Source organism: Rhinopithecus bieti, unplaced genomic scaffold (assembly GCF_001698545.2).
Source record: "Rhinopithecus bieti isolate Rb0 unplaced genomic scaffold, ASM169854v2 scaffold_25394, whole genome shotgun sequence".
NCBI lineage: Eukaryota > Metazoa > Chordata > Mammalia > Primates > Cercopithecidae > Rhinopithecus > Rhinopithecus bieti.
The window spans coordinates 190,457-208,815 of record NW_016811676.1 but is presented as its reverse complement, the minus strand read 5'-3'; the positions used below and the strand labels follow the sequence as shown (position 1 = coordinate 208,815).

Below are 18,359 nucleotides of genomic sequence, written 5' to 3'. Positions count from 1 at the left end.
TTTTGAGACAGAGTCTCACTCTGTCACCCAGGTTGGAGTGCAGTGGCGCCATCTCGGCTCACTGCAAGCTCTGCCTCCCAGGTTCACGCCATTCTCCTGCCTCAGTCCCAAGTAGCTGGGACTAGGGTGCCCGCCACTATGCCCAGCTAATTTTTTGTATTTTTAGTAGAGACGGGGGTTTCACTGTGTTAGCCAGGATGGTCTCGATCTCCTGACCTGGTGATTTGCCCTCCTCGGCCTCCCAAAGTGCTGGGATTATAGGCATGAGCCACTACACCTGGCCCAAGAGTGTTCCTTTCATCACGCATACACACCTTATTTATGTGTATTCAGATGGAAGTTTCAAGAGGAGATGGATCAGTCCTTTCTAAAACCTGGGACAGCCAGAGCACAGGTACATGAAAAAGCGTGTTATTTGAAGCCATCTGTGTGCTCTGCACAAAGGCAATTGGAAGAACTGTAGCCCTCAAGTCTGGGACTCCTGGGCGCAGACAGTCAAGCTTGCTGCCTGACACTGGGAGGGTCAGAAAGGGTCCAGCCAGGACAGTGAGTGCCCCTGAGGAGGTAGGGAGGGGTGGTCACTGCCAAGTGCCTGGTTGGTCTTGGGTTCAACCTCCACAGTGACACGAAGGTCTACCTGCCTCTGTGTGGGCCACCTCTTCTCCCCTTTCCCCTGAACAAATTCCTCTGCTCCCAGAAAAGACCAAGGCCACAGTGAACACTGGATCTTGGCTGGCCGATGGCAGGGCATTGAAGACAAGGGTCCTCCCTGCTCATGACTTAGTCACCGAGACCCAGCAGATAATTAAAATGGAATGGGAAGAAGTCATCTTGGGTAAAAGCTACACTCCTCTCAGACTTACCTTGAGCACAAAAAGGCCAAAGTTTGGGAAAGAGAGGAATGGCAACACTTGCCCTTGAATCCAAAATTGTGCTTTGTAATTTATGTGTTGGGCTCCAGGGACGGCCGCATCTTCTTGCGCTGTTCTCCGGTTACCTCCCCCGCGCATCTGCATCCTGTTCTCTGGAAGGCGCCGTATATCACAGAGTCCTCCAAACGCAGTGGGTTGTGTGGGGTTCGTGAAAACGAGGGCGGCTGAACAGGCCCCAAAGGCGGATGGGGGGAGGGAATTCCTGGCTGCCTGGGCACTCAGGTTTTACCAGGCTTTGGGCAGGAATGTGTGCAAACCCCCAACGCATCCTGGGGAATGCTCAGTGTCTCCCAAAGTTAATAAGGAAGGACAAGGAAGATCATTTGCACCAAGTCAGGACACACAATTCGGGATTGAGTCATTCCCCTGTGGTTCTTATTTGCTTTATTTCGAAACAGCCTCTGAGCCCACCAGGAGTAATAATATGCATTTTCACATGAAGTGGGGCCTGGATTTGGGGAAAGGAAGGTCGGAGTGCTGCGTGTGGGGTGTGGCTGCCTTGATTATATTGGACGTGAAAAGAAGATGCTTATTAGCACAGGGACCAGGGAGCTGGCTATGATCTCAGCTTGAGAATCAGTTTGATTCATAAAGAGGAGTCCAAGATTTTTGCTTGGAGTTGCAGGCCTTTATTTTTAAAGATAAGGCATAAATAAACTTCATATAATAACTTGATAGGGAATTTTTTAGCTGGCATGTTGCCACTGATAGAAAATTCTAAAACCTAAGGTCATGATATCAGCCTCTGGACTTCTTGTATAAAACACTAGATATTTTCCAGTGTGATTTTAATTTGGGGAATTGTGACGATGCTGCCATTTTCCTTGAGAGTGAAGGGACAGGGAACAGGAAGGATAGATGCATTCCTGAGTCCTCTTTCTATTGCCGACCTCTGACCCCATCAGCTGACCCAGGGACCCCAGGTCAACATTATCTCTGCATCAAGTGGTACCATTTGCCCTCTCCAGTCTGTGTCCCGGCCCCTACTCCTAGCAGTGACCACCAGCTTTGGGCCCCACTCTGTCATTCCCAAGACAGACATCTGCCCACACAGATGGACCCACCAATGTGTGGAATATTATTTCCTTGGCAAAACAATCCCAAGCCCTCTACAGGACTCAATTTCTGGATTTTCTTGGAATGTTGTGAAAATCTGTGTTTTTGCCATGGGAACATACAGAAGTAGAGGTTTGGATGGCTCCAGTTACAAGATGGTATGTCTGAAGCTATATTTCTGAACTCAATGGCTATTCAACAAGCCACCAACTCTCCTCTCCTGTGTACCAGTGAGCCCAGGAGAGGAGGGAAACTGCCTTTATAAAATGTCCCCATTCATGCCCTAGCTTTACTCTCTGTCCATCGCCACTCCTCTCCAAGTTAGCAGAAGGGGCCATGTGCTTTCCTCATGCTTCCCTTGGGGCAGTCCTCTGGCCACTTCGACGGGTCCCTTGGACCCTGCCAGGAGCCGGTTGGACAGCCTGGTGATTTAGGAAGAGGCTGATCTTTACAGAACAACCTCTACTTTCAGATATATTGTGGTCAGAGCCAGCCAAGTTTTTAAATCTTTGATACTCAATGCCCATCTAAAAAATAAGTGATTTTTTTTTTTCTTTCTTTCTGAAATGACAGCTTTTCAAGAAAGTCTGGCTTTTCCCCAAGTCACTGCCATTTTGGGCTGTCTGCTCTGCACAGCTTGCAAATCGAAGCAAGCAGTTGCTTGGGCTGCAGCATGTTACCTTGGACCAGGTCCCTCTGGGGGTCATTCTACAGATCAGTGAGCCCTGTCCACGGGCAGCATTGAAGGGGGTTAGTGTTTTCATTATCTGCCCAGGTGCCATAGTGGAACTGGACTGGCCTTGGAGAGAGACGATCTTTTGCTGGGGGCCATTGTGGCTCCTGGTGGATTGTTTAGAAGTATGGAGTCTCCATCTGTTGTGACTTGAATTGTGTCCCCTCAAAGGATCTATTCAAGTCATAACTCCCTTATGTGTGAATGTGAACTTCTGTATTAGTCCATTTTCACGCTGCTGATAAAGACATTCCCAAGACTGGGTAATTTATAAAGAAAAAGAGGTTTAATGGACTCACAGTTCCACATGGCTGGGGAGGCCTCACAATCACGGCAGAAGGTGAAAGTCACATCTTACACGGCGGCAGGCAAGAGAGAGAATGAGAACCAAGTGAAAGGGGTTTCCCCTTATAAAACCATCAGATCTTTTGAGACTTATTTACTACCACGAGAACAGTATGAGGGAAACCATCCCCATGATTCAATGATCTCCCACTGGATCCCTCCCACAACACATGGGAATTATGGGAGCTACAATTCAAGATGAGATTTGGGTGGGGACACAGCCAAACCACATCACCTTCCTTGAGAAAAAGGACTTTGCACATGTAATCAAGTTAAGATGACGTCACACTGGAGGAGGTAGGCCCCAGTCCACTGGTCGGTGTCCTTACGAGAAGAGGGAAAGAGGGAAACTTGGACATGGACCCACAGAAGGAAGACGGCCATGTGAAGGCAGAAGCAGAGGTTGGAAGGATGCAGCAATAGGCCAAGGAGGACCAGAAAACTTTAGAAGCCAGGGAGGGGCAAGGAAGGATCCTCCCTGGAGGCCTCAGAGGGAGAACGGCCCTGCCAACATCTTGATTGGGGACTTCCAGCCTCCAGAGCTGTGAGAGAATACATTATTATTGCTACAAATCACATAGCTCGTGGTCATTCGTTATAGAGCCCTAGAAAACAAAAACACCATCTCTGATGGCCGTGGCTGTGGCATCTGGACTCCATGCCCAGGCACGGAGTGACTTTGCACTGGGTGAGCACCGGTCTGAGTGCTGGGCTGAGTGCTTGGAAGGAACAGAGAAGATGCTCTCATCAGTGGCGTGTCCCCTGCTCTGGTGGCAAGAAAGACTTGACGGGACAATAGATTGTGGGTTTTTTTGTTTTTGGGTTTTTTTGTTTTTTTTTTTTTTTTTTGAGACAGGGTCTCGCTCTGTTGCCCAGGCTGTAGCGCAGTGGCACGATCTCAGCTCACTACAACCTCCACCTGCCGGGTTCAAAAGATTCTCCTGCCTCAGCCTCCCAAGTAGCTGGGACTACAGGCATGTGCCACCATGCCCGGCTAATTTTTGTATTTTTAGTAGAGATGAGGTTTTGTCTGTTGGCCAGGCTGGTCTCGAACTCCTGACCTCAGGTGATCCACCTGCCTCAGTCTGCCAAGTGCTGGGATTACAGGCATGAGCCACCACGTTTGGTTATTTTTTTGTATTTTTAGTAGAGACAGGGTTTCACCATGTTGGCCAATCTGGTCTTGAACTCCTAACCTCAAGTGATCCACCTACTTCGGCCTCCCAAAGTGAGGACAATTGGTTTTTGCTGCAGTAATGAATGAGATGAGGAAATGAGAACAGATATAACAGATTTTCACGTTTTATTTTCTGCACTGCCATATGGTTCACATCCTTACAATGAGAGTGTAATAATGCAGTTACTTCGTATGATTAAAAAGACAAGAAAGAGTCTTAAACAGAAAATAATTAGCTACATCTAGGTAAAAATGGGGTGTGTAACCAACGTAGATGACCCCTTCCTGTTCTGCAGCTGCAGTGGGTGAGGTCCTCGTGGTGTGAAGTGGTGGATGTGAAAAACCAGCATATGAACCCACGACTTGTCTCTCTCTGGACATGGGTGAGACACCAGAGAAGCTTACAGCTTTTCACTGATAATAACTGGGAGATAAATAGTTCAGAAGGGAAAAGAAAAATAGGTTTTACTAGCGGGGAAGTTGCATTGGTTGGAGTTATGACCTTCTCCTGTGAGAAGGACTCCCACAGGTCCTGATCTGTACGTCTGTAATAGGGCCTCTCAGAAATGGCCTGGTATTCCCATTAATTGTGTGCCTGATAGTCGCCCTCTCTCTGTTCTGGGTAAATTGGGACAGACACTATATCTTATCTTTATACCACTCCCCAACAGCATCTACCAAATGGGTCACTGGAGGTCAATACACATTTGTTCAATTAAACACCACATTTATTGAATTAGAGTCCTATATGCAGAAGTGTAAATTTTTGTTGTTGTTTATTTTTTTTGAGACGGAGTCTTGCTCTGTCACCCAGGCTGGAGTTCAGTGGCACGATCTTGGCTCACTACAACCTCCGCCTCCCAGGTTCAAGCAATTCTCCCGCCTCAGCCTTCCGAGTAGCTGGGATTACAGGCACCCATCATCATGCCTGGCTAATTTTTGTATTTTGTAAAAACGGGGTTTCACCATGTTGGACAGGCTGGTCTTGAACTCCTGACCTCAGGTGATCCACCCGCCTCAGCCTCCCAAAGTGCTGGGATTACAGGCATGAGCCACCATGCCCAGCCAGAAGTGTGAACTTTTTTTTTAAGCATTTGATGAGATGAAATTTGCAATGCCAACTTATTTTTGAAATTTTCTGAATTTTGAAATTTGAAAAAGAGGTTGAATTTGCAAAGCACAGGAATAAGTAGACTGAAAATCACTTTCAGACCAGAAACTAAAACTTTGGGTTAATTATATTAGTCAGAGTTCCCCCAAGTAACAAAACCAACAGGGCGTGTGTGTGTGTGCGTGTGTGAGTGTGTGTAAGTGGAGAGAGATTTATTTTACGGAATTGACATGTAATTGTGGAGCCTTAGTGAGTCCCAAATCTGATGGGGTAGGCAACAGTCTAGAGGCTCAGGGAAGAGTTGCAATTGATGCCCAAAAGCCATCTGCTGGCAGAATTGTTTCTTGCTCAAAGAGGTCAGAAGTTGTTCTATTCCTGCCTTCAACTGATTGGGTGAGCCCCACCCACGTTAGGGAGAGCCATCTGCTCTGTTTCAACTTGGCTGATTTAAATGTTGATCTCCTCGCAAAAACCCTCATGAAAACATCCAAAATAACAGCTTAGCAAATATCTGAGCACCATGGCCTAGCCAAGTAAAATTAATCAAGGCAATTTTCTGGATCTCTGTTTCTCAGGGTACAGCTTGAGCTCTATTGCACAGGACTGTACCCAACATTATCTGAAATTTAACATTTTTAGTCCCTGCCTACTAAATATGCATGGCGAGTCTTGTCATTGCAACAAAAGCTGTGCCCACATTTCTCTACACCCTTTTGGGAGCTGGGTTTCCCTAGGCTGGAGAACCACTGATGAAGGCTAACTCTGCAGTAATGTTGCCAAAACATTGGCAGTATCAAGAAGGTGAATTTCTCAGGTTTTGATGTTCAGACTTCACATGGAGATGGTTGTTGTCTAATGCAAGGGTTGGCAAACTTTTTCTGTAAAGGGCCGGATAGTAAATGTTTTAGGCTTTGGGACTCTATGGCCTTTGTTAGAACTACTCAGCCCTACAGTGGCAGGATGAAAACAGCTAGAGAGAGTACACAAGCAAATGAATGTGGCTGCGTTCCAACAAAACTTTATTTTATGGACACTGAAATGTGAATTTCATATAATTTTCACATCATTAGATATTCTTCTTTTAATTTTTTTTTAACCATTTAAAATGTAAAGACCAGGCCAGGCATGGTGGTTCACGCCTGTAATCCCAGAACTTTGGGAGGCTGAGGTGGGTGGATCACTTGAGGTCAGGAGTTCAAGACCAGCCTGGCCAACTTGGTGAAACCCTGTCTCTACTAAAAATACCAAAATTAGCCAGCCATGGTGGGGCACGCCTGTAATCCCAGCTACTTCAGAGGTGAGGCAGGAGAATCGCTTGAACCCAGGAAGTGGAGGTTGCCGTGAGCTGAGATTCCACCACTGCACTCCAGCCTGGGTGACAGAGTGAGACTCCATCTCAAGAAACTAAAATAAAATAAAGAAAACTAAAATGTAAAACCATTCTTAGCTCAAGGACAATCAGAATTTAACTTTCCTATGTCTCATCTCTCACCAATGTACTGTGTGTCCAGTTAAGAACTGAACAAAATCTTCAATGAGCATTCATTTAACTGAACCAAATGGGAATTGAGCAAATACAGTGCTTTTCAAACTTTTGTTATTAGCAGAAACTTTTGGAATTCAAATCTGATGGAAACCTCAATGTCTGAAACAAACGTAGTACTTTATTGGTAAAATTTTATTTCACAAGTTCAGATTTATAATACTTGTACCTTTTGATGAATATAGAAATTGAGAGGAAGTTCCAGATGGCTGTGTCAAGATGCTCTTTGCTTAAACTGATCCAGATGCTTGAGAGAGGAGAACGAGACGGAAGTTTCTGTTTTGAAGCAGAACCATGGACAATATCTAACGGTCGCTTGTATTCTTATTCATAACTATAGAAGTCAGGCAAGAAGCATCAGAACTTTACAATAAATGACAAACATAATATTGGCATGTCTCAAGCTATTGATACACAACTGGCTCTTTTGGTTGTGATAAGGGCATGTTATAGCTGTATTCCTGCAACTTTATGTGGGTGGAGAAACGCAAGTATGAATTTTTAAGAGATCCATACAAGAGATACAAACTTCCTAGCCACTGGCATAGTTGCAATAAATGCAAACTCCCGGTGGAAATGCTGGGAGAACTTTGATTCCCAGGTGAGCACAAAGAGAAGGTAAAACAGCCGGGCCCAGTGGCTCATGACTGTAATCCCAGCACTTTGGGAGGTCAAGACAGGTGGATCACCTGAGGTCAGGAGTTCGAGACCAGCCTGGCCAACATGGTGAAACCCCCATCTCTACTAAAAATACAAAAATTAGCCTGGCATGGTAGTACACACCTGTAATCCCAGCTACTCAGAAAGCTGAGACAGGAGAATCACTTGAACCTGGGAGGCGGAGGTTGCAGTGAGATCGTGCCATTGCTCTCCAGCCTGGGTGACAAAGTGAGACTCTGTCTAAAAAATAAATAAATAAATAAATAAATAATAAAAAAAAAGAAAGAAAAAAAAAAGGAGGTAAAAAGGAAACAACGCTTAGCTTAGCAGCACAGGTGGGCCCTGTGGGTATTTTAGTATCCGAGTGTCCTGTTCTTATTACAGTTTTGTACATATGAATTTTTTCTCTATTTTTTCTCTTTTCTTTTCTTTTCTTTTTTTTTTTTTTTTTTTTTGAGATGGAGTCTCACTCTGTCACCCAGGCTGGAGTACAACGGTGCAATCTTGGCTCACTGCAACCTCCGCCTCCCAGGTTTAAGTGATTCTCCTGCCTCAGCCTCCCGAGTAGCTGGGATTACAGGTGCCTGCCACCACGCCCAGCTAATTATTGAATTTTTAGTAGAGAGGGGGTTTCACCAGGTTGGCCAGGATGGTCTCGAACTCCTGACCTTGGGTGATGCACCCGCCTCAGCCTCCCAAAGTGCTGGGATTACAGGTGTGAGCCACCACGCCCAGCCACTTCATTACTTTTTTAAGGCTGAATCACGTCCCATGATGTGGACACATCATATTTGATTTATCCATTCACCCATCAACGGACACTGAGTTGTTTCAACCTTTTGGCTACTGTGAATACTGCTGCTGTGGGCACTGGGGTACAAAGAACTGTTTGAGTCTCTGTGTTCAGTCTTTTGGGCATGTATCTAGCAGTGGAATTGCTGGACCATGTAGTAGTTCTGTACTAAATTTTTGGAAGAACCTCCTTACTGTTTCCACCGCCGGTACACCATTTTACATCCCCAATAGTGCGAAAGTGTTTCAATTTCTCCACACGGTCACCAACACTTGTTGTTTTCAAGGGTTTTGGTTTTTGATACAGGCTATCCTAACAGGTATGAAGTGGGAAAAATGTTAAATGAGATTTGAGTTGAGCATTTACGGCTCCTGAAGCATTTTCAAGTCGCTCCGAGTGACCTTAGGATTCAGTAGATCACAGTGGGAAGACCGGGGCCGGGTTTTGCACTGTACGAGTAAGCCTTCCTTGACTTCATTCCAAGAAAATGAGGGAGGTGGTTGATTTCAAGCTGGAGGCCAGACGAGAGAAGGAAACAGCTATGTCTTAGTGCAGAAACCAGCCACCCCCTCCTCAGGACCAGGTTAAGTGATGACTCATTCCTCCCCTTCTCCCCCTTCTCCTCTCCTCTCTTCCCATGCCCTCCTCTTCCCTCCCTTCTGTCTCTCTCTACACACACACACACACACACACACACACACACACACATACACAAATCACAATAAGACTTTATTTCCCCGTTCTCTCTTCAGGGGCACAGCTCCAACATACTGCAAGAGATTATCCCAGTTTAAGATATTTAAATCAATACCAGTTCGGGATGAGTGGAGTTTAATTCAGGGAGACTCATCTACAAACCAGTTGAAACCCTCATTGCTTCTGGCGCACCCTGGAAACACCTGCAGTGGGCTTTCTCCCTGCCTGCCTCTTCCCCACCACAGCACGGCCGTGGGCTCTGCTTGCCCAGCCCTTGCAACCTACCCGTGGCTCTGCAAGGCTGGCCACCGTCCCAACTCCAGCCTCACTCCAGCTTCCATGAGGCTGCTAATATTCTTCCCCCATGACAGCAGTGATGCTTTCTGCCCTGAAGGAAGAAAACTTCCCTTCAAATATCATGAAGCTGTGATGGCTCTTTTGTCTCCTGGCTACACCTTCTGATTCTATTAAGAACTTGTAGGCTGGGCACAGTGGCTCACGCCTGTAATCACAGCACTTTGGGAGGCTGAGGCAGGAGAATCGCTTTAGCCCAGGAGTTTGAGACCAGCCTGGGCAACATGAGAAACCCTATCTCTAAAAAAAAATTAGCCGGGCATGGTGGTGTGCACGTGTGTTCTCAGCTACTTGGGGAGGCTGAGATGGGACAATTGCTTGAGCCCAGGGGGTCAAGGCTGCAGCGAGTGGAGGCCGTGCCACTGCACTCCAGCCTGAGCGAAAAAGTTAGACCCTGTCTCAAGAAAAAAGAACTTGTATCAAATATCCCAGGGGCCAGACTGAGGGGCTGCTTGTATTAAATATATCTCGCTTCCTCACCCTAGCAGTCCCTCTCACCCACTGAGGTGCCAGGGCAAAGAGTGACCCTAACTCAGGATGACTTCTCCGTCTCCCCAGTCACAGAGGGTTTATGACCCCTTCTCATTCTTGTCCCCAGAGGGCATGGTCCTGAGGACTCAAACTTACCCTCAGATGCACCCAAGGAGCTTGAAGTCTCACAAACAGGCCTCCCTGTGACTGGCATGTGAGTCGGAAGGTAATAGATATTCCCACCTCAGCTGGCTTTAACAAAAAGGAAAATGTGTTCTGTCACTGAAGCTGAAGTCCTGAGCTAGGACAGCTCCAACATCCTCTCTACCAGCATCCTCTCTACCAGCATCCTCTCTACCAGCATCCTCTCTACCAGCATCCTCTCTACCAGCATCCTCTCTACCAGCATCCTCTCTACCAACATCCTCAGAGTTTGGCTCGGTCCCCAGGATAGCTCCCTAAGGCTCAGATGGTTGCCACATTGCCAGTCGTCACATCCAGAAACGGTGCTATCCTGTTGAAGGAAAAAGTGGTCCTTCGGCCGCTTTGTTCCTCTTTTTAAGAGCAAAGACGCTTTACCCAGCAGCGCCCCCGACAGTCCCTCCAATCTCATTGGCCCTGATGGCATCACATGACCAAGCACAACAAATCACTGCAGAGGGATGGGATGGGACCACCATGATTTTATGTTTTTCCAGATATCTCCTGAGACACAAGCAGGTAGATTCCTGAGCAAAAATGGGATTCTGTAAACAAGGAGGAAGTGGAGCTGCAGAAGAGTTTGTGAAGTGATGGGCAGACTACGCCACCACTTTTACCGTTAGGGTCACCCCTTGGTATCAATCATGTACTTGCTTTGTTGCTACGTTTTTCATTCTTTTCCTTTTTTACACAAGAAATATAGACTATCTTGTTCTCAATAATGTATTCAATGCAAAAGCATGTGCGGCAAAAATATGAAAGGTGCCCTTCTCCGTCCTCCCCAGTTTCACTTCCCTCCCCAGGAGGAACCTCTGGCTCTTTTTCCATGTGCTCTCCTCCAGTCCCCCTTCAGACATGTGCATACACATGTATGTTCACACGCATACACATATATGTCCACACACATCTGTGAGCTTTGCTTTAATTTTTACATAGATGGTGTCTTGTTCTGCTACTGGCCTTTTCCCGCTTAACTCTGAGTACATATGGATCTGATTCATCCATTCGAATGGCCGAACATTACCCCAGAGACTGGATATTCTATTGTCTTGTATTTTAACTAGCTTTTCAATCGTGTGCCTTATCTCCCCAAGTAAATTATAAACATCCTGAGAGCATGCCATACTTTTTCTATCTCCAAACACTTAATACAACATTCTTTTACAAAATGAAAGTCAATTAATAGTTATCGTTGGGAAGATTCCCTTTCCCTTACCACATAAATCCTCTCTCACCACTTCTGACTGTCTCAGGTGAAGTCCTCCCTCAACCGTAGAAGGGACACAGCACCATAGTCTATCAGTTTGTCACTCTTCCATCAGTTTGGCAAGTCAACCTCCTAGCATGGGAGAGTTGTTAATCTCCCACTGTTCCTTTGGCGATGTCTTCTAGGCTCAGGATGGCACAGCATCTCCCTCTCCCTGAGCTAGTCATCAGTTTAGAGCACTCAGCTACCTGCAAAGTTAGACATTATCTCTTTGTTCTGCTCACATAGGAGCATCAGGGCAGAGTCATTAACAGCCAGCACTTCCTGGAGATCCATTTCAAGGGCTACTAATGATGTTCACAGACCGTTGAGCTGAAACAGTTAACCACATGCCTAGACACACACTCTTAATAACCCTTTGCAGGTGTCTTGAGGCAGTCACAGCTACATAAAATAGATTACAAATAAACCTATTCTAGACTCTTTGGTGGGGAGAAATTACTTCAATATGAGGTTATCACCTCAAAACAGACCAACCAAACTTAAAACTGGGGTAAACTTCTCAGGGTAACCGCTCTCTAGGCAAATGTTGGCATCAGACCTGCTGATAACATCAATGAATATCATCTTAGGTCCTGGTGTGGCTTCTTGTACATCTGAATCTGCTGGGCTTCCTGTAGTAGCTAAGAAAAAATTACCATTGTACAGGAGCAAAGACAGGAAACACATGGCTCACAGATGTGCTCCCTGCAGCAGGGAGGACTCTCTAAGTGTGGGCCAGACAGGAAACCTAGAATGATGGAAGAAAAATCAAGCACCAGGAATGAGACTGAAATTAGTTTATGTTCCTCAGCTGATTGCACACAAGAGGAAACTTTTGGTTCAATCATTTAAACTACTATTGATTATGGAAAAATTCTGGTCCCTGTTACTAAGACATCTACAATTGAATTGGTAAAATCCACAGAGGACAATTGGACACTGACACAAGGCAATATGGAATCTGGTCTAAGTAAATACCTATTATGGGTTCTGAAGGAGAACCCACTGAGGTGGCAACGTTGTGCTTCCAAACAGGGCTGGTAATCTGCTTCAACACACCGTGGAAAGGTTGTGCTTAACTACACCAGCTCACTTAGAAAAAAACACAAACACTGCCCTCTGGGAACCCAGCCTGAATTTGTTTGCCGACTTGCATGCCTCTATGTGTGTCTTCATCTGTTGGGGTTGGAGGCTCTCCGGCCTGCCTCCCTCTCTGTTTCTATCACTTCCCTTATCTTGAAATAGCCATGACCATTGGAGAACTAGGTTTCCCTTCTCCCCTCTTCTACATCCACCACCAACTCACGTTAATTTGTTGAGGAAAAACGTTCCTGGCAATAGAGAAGATAGAATCAGAAGAAAACATATCTACCTCTTATTAAAAGGGTTAAGAGGGTTCTTAATAAGTAGTCCAAGTCTTGACCTGAAGGATTTTGCTAAGGGCTACTGTACAAGATCCAACCTCCCCTTTACTGGTGTCCCCAATACCCCATGTGGGTTTTTCTGTAGCCAAATATTTTTCCAGACCAACATTGGATTACACGGCTACAGACCTTGGGATTCCAAAGGGAAAGATGAAACCTTCACAGCAACTTGGAATTTCTTTCAAGGGGAATTTTCATTACAGAATGTTTTGTTTTAACTGGTAATTAAAGGTGGGCAAAACACTCCTGCAGTAACGGGTTTTCCTCCTCTCCAACCTGTCCCTCCAAGAGAAACAGGCACAGGCAGGGCCACGAGGCCTGCCCTCCTCTCTAGAGATAACTGCTCCTGAGAGTTTATGGTCTGGTCCACTTCAATTTCTCACGTGTCACCTTTCTAGGGGCTGCAAGGCCCAGAGATCTGGACACAGGCCAAGAAGTCAAGAATTGTTGAAGCCGCAGTCTCCACTCTCCTACTGACACCAGAGACCACCCAGCCCAGCCAAACCATATGGCCTCTTGTTTTCCTGATGTATGAGGTGGGTAGAACGCTTTTTCCCCAAAAGAGGACTCCAAGGGATCAATTAGTTAAACTCTGTAAACATGTAGCATTATAATTACGATTCCGGCTTCTAGTCGAAATGAAACTGTCCAAAAAGAAAGAAAATACTGACCCTGCCTCTGAGGGCAGCTGCCCCTGCTTTTCCGGTATTTCCAGTCTGGCTGGTCGAAGAATGTCTTGGATCAGCTCAGCGCTTGACTGGCCCAGAGCTGTGCCTGCCCCATTTGAAGATAAGGAGACCAAAAACCCAACTGAGCCCCGGACATAACTAGGCCATGGGAGTTTAGACCATTTGCTGTAGCAAAGGCTGGACCTCTCAATAGGTTACAACGTGTCTACGGCAGGGCCCTAAACCTTCAGGTTGTTTGGGAATTGACAGGTTGTGTAGGTGGCCAGTAAACAGATTTTTGGTTTCTGAAGTGTGAATCTAAAAGCAGTGCTGCTGGGCCAGGCACGGGTGGCTCATGCCTGTAATCCCAGCACTTTGGGAGGCCGAGGCGGGCGATTACGAGGTCAGGAGTTCGAGACTCGCCTGGCCAACACTGTGAAACTCCGTCTCTACTAAAAATACAAAAATTAGCTGGGTGTGGTGGTGTGTGCCTGTAGTCCCAGCCACTAGGGAGGCTGAGGCAGAAGAATCACTTGAAGCCGGGAGGCAGAGGTTGCAGTGAGCAGAGGTTGGGCCACTGCACTCCATCCTGGTGACAGAGTGAGACCCAGTCTCAAAAATAAAGAAATAAATAAAAATAAAAGCAATGCTGCTAAGACATCTGCGGTTGTCAGGGAGAAGGAATTTCTGTGTGGGTCAGGCAGCACTCCCTCTCAACAGGGACTCTGCCCCCCACCATATGTATCTTCTCCATAGGAGTCCTTCAATAAATGCCTCAGCCAACAATCACTGCTCCCCTTCTCTGGGCCAAAAATTTTCATCCCATTCCAACTCCTTCTTCCCTGTAGCCAACACCACCTCCAAACATCTACCCTTCTCCTAATTTAGCCCAAATCAACACAAAGAGCCACGCCTACTTTCCATTCCCAGTTGCGTTCTCCTGCCTGTGGTTTCCGGTCTGAGCTCCTCCCAAGATGGCGGACACCAGAAGTGCCTTGACGGCCAGTGGGCGGCCATCTCCACCTGTAGCGCTAAGGCCGCCTCCTGCTCAACCAAAGAGAGTCAGAACACAGCACAATACACACCACAGCCATGCCCAGGGTCAGGTGGAGACAGGATAATAATTTGACACTGTTTAAACTGGTGGTTTTAAAAATATTTGTTCAGTATTTACCTAGAGGAAAGGCTGAGTACTCTAAATAAATAAAGGAAAGGCCCAGCAGGAAGAAAGGGCCAAGGGGGAGCAACCTCAGCCGCTTCTTTACCTCCAGATTCATTTTTTGCCTCAAACTTGCAGCCTCCTCTCAGCAAAACAAAAGCCCCACAATTAAGGATGCCTACCGACCCACAGGACAGTGTCCTGAAGCCGGCCCCTGGAGGTATAACCCCTCACTCCAGAACCTTCCATCTCCCACACTGCTTCTCCCAAGGGGAGTTCTAGAAAAGACCATTATCTCTCCAACTTAGGACTGTTTTCAGTGATGTTGCAGACATTCAGCTGGCCCACCCTGGCTAACAGAAACCTTGGTGATTTCTTCCCGAGTGCAGTGGCCTCAGTGCTCCAGTGTCCCTGTAGAGGGTGGCTCTGTGCTTGCTTGCCCTCTGCCCACTACTCCTGGCTCTCCGGGGCCCCCCAATGCATCTGTCAGATAGGCCATGACATGGAAGGACTGCATGCTCTATGGGTCTTTATAAGCTTAATTCCGGCTTCCTACCCTAATATTCTTTTCAAATCCCCTTGGTCATCGCTCCCAGCCTTGCAGTGCTGTTAATGATGCCTGATAGGCTTCTGAAGGATTTCCACCTGTCCTTAAACTTCACCCTCTGCTTCCTCCATCATTTCCATGAAGGCAACTTGAGCTGCCTGAAAAGTAGCCTTTCGACACTTGGCATAATATTCTTCCTTTGTCTCTTTAGGGCAAGTCTAGAACAATCACTCAAACACCTTTTACCTATAACTGTGAGTCAAAACTGTTCCCTAGAACATGAAATGAGTGACAGAAAGGAAGACCACAGTGGAGTAAACAATGCATTTTGAAGAACACACTCAACTCAGGACAGCACTGAAAATACTCTTTGGCAAAGAGCATTTGTAATATAGTGTAATGTGCCAAGGGCTCCAAAGGCAGTCTCCTTCCCCAGCTCTCCCTGACTGAGAGCACAGAGTGTGATGTGTGTGTGTGTGTGTGTGTATACACATATATGTGTGTATATTTTTATTTATTTATGTGTATATATGTGGTAATTATATACAACTTTTAAGAAAAGTATTTCTGAGACCAATGGCATAATAATGAATCAGCATTGTGCAGGGTGGAATTAAACAGGAAATGTGTGTATCCCATTTGTGAATGTTAACAGTGCTACTGGCTCCCAAGACACAAGACACTCCCTCTACTTATGAACCAGGGCCAGGAAAACTTTTTCTTTTTTTGAGATGGAGTCTCACTCTGTCACCCAAGCTGGAGTGCAGTGGCACAATCCCAGCTCACTGCAACCTCTGCCTCCCAGGTTCAAGTGATTCTCCCACCTCAGCCTCCCAAGTAGCTGGGATTACAGGTGTGTGCCACCACACCCAACTAATTTTTGTATTTGTAGTAGACACGGGACTCCACCACATTGGCCAGGCTGGTCTCGAACTTCTGACCTTAGGTGATCCACTCACCTTGGCCTCTCAAAGTGCTGGGATTACAGGTGTGAGCCACCACACCTGGTCAACCATTTTTTACTGAAGCAACCAAACCCAATTTCCCTCCCTCTCGTTCCATTTTCACATAGTAATTAAACACGCAGTTGTCTCTGGGCTTTCTCAGCTGGTGATGGCCACGACCCCCGGAAGCCTTGGGTCCTCTGCCACATGTTCCTTTGGGTTTTATGGGGTCCCCAAGGCTCGTCACTAAAAGATACACACAGCCATGGGTTGAGAGCACACTGGGAGTTGTGTGTTTTTTCCTTGTCAACGTCCCTGGAGTTTGAGGGCAACTACTATTTTGTGCAGCTGCTTGTGTCAGGTTATGTCTTTGGCTGACTGATATTTAGTGCCATTTCCTGTAGCGCCTTTTTTTTAAGAGGGGGCATCTCATTCTGCTGCCTAGGCTGGAGTACAGTGGTGTGATCATAGCTCATTGCAGCCTCGAGCTCCTAGGCTCATGTAGCCCTTCTGCCTCAGCCTCCTGAGTAGCTGGAACTGCACGCAAACACCACCATGCTCAGGTAATTTTTTTATTTTTATTTTTTTAGAGACAGGGTCTTTTATGTTGCCCAGGCTGGTCTCAAACTCCTGGGCTCAAGGGATCCTCCCGCATTGGCCTCCCAAAACACTGGGATTATAGGTGTGAGCCACTGCACCTGGCCTCATGTAACTCTTGATGCTCTGCAATAGATACCTTGCTCCATATTAAATCGATACAATTTTACTTTTTAAAAAGTCAGACTACATACAAGGGTGTGAAGTTAAAAAATGAAAGTCCTCCCCAACCTTGACCCTTAACCCTTGGCTCCACCCCCAGACGTGATCGCTGTGAACAGCTTTTTGTGCAGCCCTCAAAAGGTCTCTCTGCATGATAGAAATGCATTTGCTCTTTCTTTTTTTTTCTTTTCTTTTTTTCTTTTTTTTTTTGAGATGGAGTCCCAGTCTTTCACCCAGGCTGCAGTGAAGTGGTCTGATCTCGGCTCACTGCAAACTCCGCCCCCTAGGTTCAAACGATTCTCCTGCCTCAGCCTCCCAAGTAGCTGGGATTACAGATGCCCACCACCACACCCAGCTAATTTTTGTATTTTTAGTACAGTTGGGGTTTTGCCATGTTAGCCAGGCTGGTCTTGAACTTCTGACCTCGGGTGATCTACTGGCCTTGGCCTCCCAAAGTGCTGGGATTATAGGCATGAGCCACTGTACCTGGCCGCATTTGTTCTTTTTTACACAAATAGGATCGTGCTGTACACACTGCACTTCAACTTGCTTCCTTCACTTAACATTGTGTCTTGGAACTCTTTGCATATTAGTAACTACAGAAGCATTTAATCTTTTAACGGTGCATACTAATCTGTATTGATGTACTGTAGTTAATATAAGTAATCTCTTATAAAGGACATTTAGATTTTATACTGTTTTATTCTCTCAGAAAGAGCCAGAGAGTATTGAATCCTGTATTATTTGTGTCTTTGCTTACTTTAGAAGTATAACTGGGGGATGAATTTCTAGCAGAGAAATAGCTGAGTTGAAGAGTACTCACAGTTTACATTTTGATAGATATTACCAAGTGGATATCCAAAAAAGGCACTGACAGTATTCTAGTGTAACAGAGCATTTTTCAGAGAAGCAAAAAAGCCAGCTCACAGTTATCCATAAATGGAAGTCCACAGTGCCTCACGCCTCCCCTCCATCCAAGCCGGCTGACTTTGGGTGGATCAAACCAGGAAGGGGTTAACAATGGACCTCTCTGTGTGTTTCTCTTCTGAAGCTAAATATGTCAGACTTGGGCAATTCTGAGTGGTTTTGCATTTTCTTTTCACTGTAACCACCTGAGTTCCTCTTGTCCCAAGGCCAATTCTAGGCTGATTGTCTATACATTGGGCAGGGGAGCTGCTGGCAGTAGCAATGGTGGAATCTCTGAGCCTTTGCAGAAATGGTAGGTTCTGGTGAGCTGCTGACTGTGGGTTCAGAGGCTGGGACTCCCTGAGGTGTTCTGTTCTTCGGATTTCTTTTTACCTCTCCAGTCATCCTGTCCTTTACCATCAAAGTGCTCCTGTTCTTCAGCCCTTTCTTACCTATTTTGTGTACTAGAACATTATTCAGGGGTGTGATGGGTTCATCGTCCTGGAATTGGCCCCTCCAGCAGCTTGGGGTGGGCTCTCTACAGTGCTTCAAAAGCTATCTGGGCTGAAGGGCTATTTTTTTTTAAATTCCAATCTATTATGGACCAATACTTTTATAAAATACTAAAAGA

The 18,359-nt window shown here is 46.2% G+C and overlaps 1 protein-coding gene and 1 long non-coding RNA gene across 2 annotated transcripts in view; one reads left to right on the top strand and one right to left on the bottom strand.

The window, feature by feature from the left end:
* Window positions 1-18,359, top strand: part of CLDN14 (claudin 14) — an 81,636-nt gene that overhangs the window by 19,215 nt on the left and 44,062 nt on the right. Inside the window, exon 2 of the mRNA XM_017894640.1 lies at window positions 13,144-13,281. The gene's annotated coding sequence lies outside the window, so the exon portion shown is untranslated. The remainder of the gene's footprint in view (window positions 1-13,143; window positions 13,282-18,359) is intronic.
* Window positions 8,773-10,109, bottom strand: LOC108543834 (uncharacterized). Its single transcript, XR_001889682.1, has 3 exons — window positions 10,028-10,109; window positions 9,332-9,434; window positions 8,773-8,861 (listed from the first exon to the last, which is right to left on the bottom strand). It is a non-coding gene; the product is annotated as an uncharacterized LOC108543834 (long non-coding RNA).